General features: G+C 42.1%; 1 protein-coding gene across 5 annotated transcripts in view; it reads right to left on the minus strand.

The window, feature by feature from the left end:
• The window catches only part of OSBPL1A (oxysterol binding protein-like 1A), a 234,197-nt gene that overhangs the window by 117,051 nt on the left and 110,802 nt on the right, over positions 1–6,344 (minus strand). The window contains exon 1 of one of the 5 annotated variants that reach the window (XM_010828931.1): positions 6,260–6,342. The exons of 3 other annotated variants lie outside the window; for them this stretch is intronic. The gene's annotated coding sequence lies outside the window, so the exon portion shown is untranslated. Of the gene's footprint in view, positions 1–6,259; positions 6,343–6,344 lie in introns of those variants that run through there. One more of the 5 variants, XM_010828932.1, reaches the window with a different exon arrangement.

The following is a 6,344-nucleotide window of genomic DNA, read 5'->3' on the forward strand; positions in this document are numbered from 1 at the left end:
TTTGCGACCCCATGAATCGCAGCACGCCAGGCCTCCCTGTCCATCACCATCTCCCAGAGTTCACTCAAACTCACGTCCATCAAGTCGGTGATGCCATCCAGCCATCTCATTCTCTGTCGTCCCCTTTTCCTCCTGCCCCCAATCCCTCCCAGCATCAGAGTCTTTTCCAATGAGTCAACTCTTCGCATGATGTGGCCAAAGTACTGGAGTTTGAGCTTTAGCATCATTCCTTCCAAAGAACACCCAGGGCTGATCTCCTTTAGAATGGACTGGTTGGATCTCTTTGCAGTCCAAGAGACTCTCAAGAGTCTTCCTTAGCCCGCAATAAAACCTTAACAGCACCAAAGGAGACACTCTACAATCTAAGACTGAGCCTACTGACTGGTGATTTTAAACAATTCATCCATAACACAAAATAAAGTAACAAAAATAAGTGAAGAAAATTCTGAAAGTTTAAATCATTTCTAAGAAATTTTATTAAGGAGAATTATATCCCCAAACTTCATTTGTAATGCAGTTGTTTAGACCCTAGAACAACAAAATCTCCCTCATATCAACATTTTCAGTGCAGGGTGATTTCTCAAGTGCCTCACAAAGGCACAGTGTCCTGAATGCATCAAATAAAACCACAGGTAAAGGAACAGATGGTATCGATGCAGTTTAGGATCCGGCTGCCACATGTAACAGCGCGCCTGTGTCTCCAGCCAGGGAGGCTGTGAGCTCCCCACCCCAGAGGACGATGGCCTCCCTATGAATCCTGCTGGATCGCTGAGCACAGCTCCTGGGCTCTGGTCATTCCACCTGCTTCTTCCCACCAGGGTTTCTCTGATCTAACACCCCAGGCCACAAACCACTTTTATGCCACTTCTCTGTCCCTTAATTGAGCACAAAATCCTTTCAAGACATTTTTCTGAAAAATAAGCATGAGAAGGCTCTCTTACATAGGACCGACGGGTTTATGCTTATCTTATTTGAGTCTCACACTAACTCATGAAGTAGAGAGAAGGCATCTATGTCAATAACCCTGTTACACAGGAGGAATGTGAGGTCCTGAGTCACTAACACTGGAGACCACATTTCAGGACTCTAAGTAACAGCAGCTCATACTCCACTATCTAGGCCACCTCCCTAGGCCTACCCTATCCTCTCCCTAACCTTGCTGTCAGTTGAACTGCCTAAGGAATAATAAAAATCATGACATACAGAATGATGAACCTTTGAGCATCTAAAGGAAATTAGACCCAAGTTACTGGCATCTTCCTCCTTTGCACTGCAGCCAGGGTTCTAAGAAGGAAGGAACAAGACAGACTATGTGGAAGCAGTTAATGGAAGAATTCTCCAGGTATGGAAGTGGGGTGGGGGTCAGAGGGTAGAAAGCTCGGGAGACAGAAGAAAAAAGTAGGGAAGAGGGGAAGGGAAGACGGTCATCCTTCTTCCACTGCATAAAATATCTAGGGATACAAAAGAGGTGGTGAGAGGGAAAGAGAAAGAAAGTGACCAATGAGGTGGGGAAGAGAAATGGACAGAAATGCCAAGCAATGAAAACAAGGAAAGTTGGATAAGAGAAAAAAAAAAAAAAACTGTCACCAAAACCTTCCAGAAGTTTCAGGTATTTTAAATATTAGGAGGGTGTTATTCTACATATAGGTTTCCCTGGTGACTCAACAGTAAAGAATCCACCTACCAATGCAGGAGATGCGGTTCGATCCCTGTCAGGAAGATTCCCTGGAGGAGGAAATGGCAACCCACTTTAGCATTCTTGCCTGGGGAATCCCACAGACAGAAAAGCCTGGCACCTACAGTCCACGGGGTGGCAAAAGAGTCAGCTACGACTCAGCGACTAAACTCTACATACATTAGCAGCCCTTCATCTGGAATGATGAAGTCTAGAAAATATTTCATTCAAGTCCACAAAATAATCAAAATAATGGATAAAGCTAACCGTGATATATTCACTAAATTAGAAAACACTAGAATTAAACATACAACTTAAAATCTGGAAAAGAATTTTGAACACATCCACTTTAAGGAGACAGAATAAATGTATAGATACTCAAGAATAAAAGATAGAGATAACTATAGAAATTTAAAAGAAAAAGATGAACTAGATAAAAGCTAGATATTTCTTTGAAATATAATCAAAGCCTTAATGAGTCTGAGCTTACAAAGACAAAAATTCATTTGGAAATGGCCAAATATTAGAAAAAATGGGAAAAGATTAGAAAAGGGAATATATAATCACATAACAAACATAGGTGAAAAAGACAATAAAAGGATATTAAGAACTTCCTTACAACAACATATTTCAAAACCTAAATGGAAAAGGTAAAATTCCTTGAAATATATAATGCGTCAAAATTGACCCAAAGAGAAAAAGAAAACTAAAATAGCACTATAACCATTAAATATATTTAATTAGCAGTCAAAAAATTCACAAAGTTGGTTTTATAAGAAAATTCCACTAAATTTTAAAAGAATTGACCATTTCAATTTTATACAACTCTTTCAGAGAACAGCAAACCGGAACACTCCTGAACTCATTATATGAGGCCAGTGTAACCTTGATATTAAACCCCGATGAGGACAGAACAAAAAAGGAAAACTACAGACCAATCTCACTTATAAACAGATGCTAAAAACCGAAAGAAATGAACTTGAGGCTAATGTTGAAAATAATACATTTTGACCAGATTAAGTTTATTCCAGGTACACGAGGATGGTTTATCACTAAAAAGAATCTAAAAATAGAACTTGCCACCTTAACAAATAAAAGAAAAACCTCATGATTCTCTTGATAAATGAACATTTGGTAAGTTTAACACCCTTTCATGATTTAAAAAACCCTCAGCAATATAAGAATGAGAGGGAACTTCATTTATCTTATAAATGGTATGCACCAAATATTTTAACAGGCAATCATTAGATTCCTTTTAAACACTAGGGGCAGGGGCTTTCCTGGTGGTCCAGTGGTGACGACTCTGCGCTTCCAACGTAGGAGACACAGGTTCAATCCCACATGCCTTGAGGCCAAAAAAACCTACCACGCACGAACAAAGATTCCTACCATCTGGGCTTCTATTTCAACATTGTCTAGAAGGCCCTACCAGGGCAGCAAGAAGAAAAATATATAAGAGGTGAAGGACTGAAAGAAAGGAACAAAAGTGTAATTATCCACAGACTGTCTACAGAGACTGAATCCCAATCTATCTTCATCATTTTTACTTTGTACTCCCCGCTCAATCCTCTGCTCACTGCAGCCAGGCTTCATGCTCTCCTGCTTTGAACACTTCCCTCATCAAAGACACCTGGCTACCAAATCTAACAGATGAGTCTGAGTTGTTTCCTCGCCTCCTGTCCTCTGGGCTCCCTGGTCAAGACTCTGCCTTCTCAGGCTGCTTTTCCTCAGTCCGTTCCACTGGCTCTCTTCCAGAGGTAGAATTCAATCCTTTGATTTCAAGGGACACTTCTCCTAAGTGATGTTTACTTCTTCAGCCTGGATCACCATGTAAAACCTAGGTGACTCCCAATCTAAAGATTCCCAAGTTTTTCCTGGACTAGTCAGGAGGATCTTATTTGTGTGTCAGCGTGTTCAAAGGTGAACTCATCCTCCCCTTTACCCTCTGCGTCAGACTCCTCCTAGCCCACGACTTACGCCCTGAGACTAAGGTTATCTGACTCCACCTGCTTCATTCCTTTTATCCAATCTATGATCGGTTCCTAGTCATCTTGTTTATCTCAAAGTCTCCTCCTTCTCTCTGCTCTGTATCTTCCTTTCCACAGCCACCAGCTGGGCTCAGACTCTGATTATCTCTCTCTTGAGTTTCTGCACCTGGCCGCCCTGCTTTCAGGCCTGCCCTCTAATCCTTCTCATAAGGAACAAATCTGATTAAATCTCTCCCCTGATTAAAATCTTTCAGTGATTCTAACTGCCCCAAATGATCCAAAGTCTTCAGGTATGTTTTACAGTTTTTCAAGAAGACTCTGCTTCTATTCATCTAGCCTTGACTTCTCTTTACTTATCCCCCTCTGTTCCAGTCTTAATGAACTGTTTGCTGGAATTCATCCCTTTCTCTTCCACTGGATATGTTGTGCTTTCTTCTAAGAGCCCAGTCATCTGGCTCTTGCAGTAATCTCTTAAGTTTTATGGAGACAGACTGGTACAGCAGTATCTGGTAAGGTAAACATTCTGTAAATACTTACTGAACTAAAGAGAAGATTTTGCATAAAGTAACAGATACCAAGTCCATCGTGGATCATTAGAAAGATGTACAGGGGTTATATCTTTAACACTCTGAAGTTAAAAATGAGAGGAAAATTATGTATACCTATAACTCATTCAAAATTCTTTAGCTAGAGTAGAAGTTGGGCACTGCACATCCTCTGATAAGAAAATGGCAGCAAACAACACAAACGGAACTGTCTGCAGGTTATAAGTGTGAGATACAAAAACACATCAGGGTAAGTCTTGATCACACCAAGCATCGCAAGGCTAGTACACACAAACCACACACTTCACACTAATAGAAACCTGATGTATTTCTGTTCAAAAAGTTCACAAAAGTTATCAAAATGAAAACCAGCTTAATGGTACATAAACTTGGCATTTAATTATGTCCCAGCTGCTTCTAAGATAAGTTTGCAGCAGTATACTTCTGGATTGTATACACAACAAGCTAAAAACCCAGGAATAATGTAGACTGAATAAAAATTCTAAACTTCTACTTTTTAAAGGAATTAGAAGTTGCCTTACAATCTTCGTGGAGTTGATAAACAATCATAACTACGTAATCACAATTCACAGTCCTTTTTAAGAAAATGTAAATAACAAAGTAAAAAACTCTAGAGCTTAAAATAGGATGCTGCACAATTATCTTGCAAATTATGTACAATATTTAAAATGTGCTTGAACTGTACTTATATAGTACCTTGATTATCAGTAGATGCATTTGCTTTTAATATGGAAAACCTAATAAACTTTTTAATCCCCCCCCCCCATTATGCACAGTAGACAACTAAGGGAAGGGAGATTATGTGGGCCACTTTCACCATCACAGAAATCCCCTGAAATTAACGTTTAAAGAGCTTCTACAGAGGGAAGCCTAGAGTTCTGCCATTATATTCACAGTGATACAAATCCCATTAGGCCCCCAATCTAGTAAAAGCCGCACTGTGACAAAGGCTAAAATAGCTCTCAGGTCTTCACGATCAGATTAAATATCTACTCAATTGAAGCTGAGCTAACTTGCCAAAGTCAACAGCTTCCGGGTCAAAATCAAACATTATTTGGCCCGGAGATTAACTCTGATGTGTCCTCAAACTGAAAAGGAAATTTATATTTAGATCTCCAGATTCTAGCCTACACATTACTCCACCAACACGCATTTCAAGCATTTTTCTCTTCTGCAAAAGATTCCTGCTAAGCAATGCTATGTCTTCTAAATGATATGCCTTCGTTTTGTCTTTGAACCTGATTAAAATTAAGAAACTTTTAATAGCTTTAATAACTCTCAAAAGCTGCAGAAGCTCTTCTCTGGCATCTTCCCCAGTACCACCCTCCCTCCAAATCCAGGAAGAAAAAAAGAAAAAAAACCCAAAAAACCCCGCACAACAGAAAACACAAAACAACTAGCCACATGCGATGAATGCTGCAGAACGTGACTCCACTGGTTTAGGCTACAAAAAAAGCTTATGAGTAATCAAAAATCGTTAATCAAAACAAAGTTAAAAGCCACTTCTCCGCTCCCCAACCCCAGTATGATTTCCCTTTCTCTTCTCAATCCACTCCAGCATTTCCCCCTCCTCCGTTTTTTTTCGGGGAATTTTAGCAGCCTCTGAACAGCGTACGGTTAAGTTCATCTCAATGTCAGCCAGGGCAGAGACAAACGAAAAAATCACTAACTTGGAAAAGGTTATTTAGGACAACAATGTCTTTCACTGTCTTACTCCTCCCACTCCGGCCCTACTTGACCTACTACCAATACTGAGCCGAGAAAAATACCCGTTTAAGGGGCTTCCACTACAGTCCCCCCCCCACCCCTGACCCCAGCGGCTCTCCCCGCGGGAGCCACTGCAAACCCACCGCGGCCCGGCGGACAGGGTCCCCGGCTCCGCGCACCCCTCCCCAGGCGCCAGCGGCCGCGCTCCGTACGCTCGCGTCCAACTCTCCTCGGACCCACTCACAGCCCCCGATCCCGCCCGGCCGCCCCCTCCCCGGCGCCCCGGAGCGAGGCCGCCCGGGCGCCGGCACTCGCCCACCCACCTGGGCCGGGGTCGGGGCTGCCCCCGGCGGCGGGCTCCGCCCGGCGCAGCTCTCAGCTCTCGCACGAATGCGCTCGGCCTGTCCC

The sequence above is a fragment of the Bison bison genome, unplaced genomic scaffold (assembly GCF_000754665.1).
Source record: "Bison bison bison isolate TAMUID 2011002044 unplaced genomic scaffold, Bison_UMD1.0 scf7180017864498, whole genome shotgun sequence".
NCBI lineage: Eukaryota > Metazoa > Chordata > Mammalia > Artiodactyla > Bovidae > Bison > Bison bison.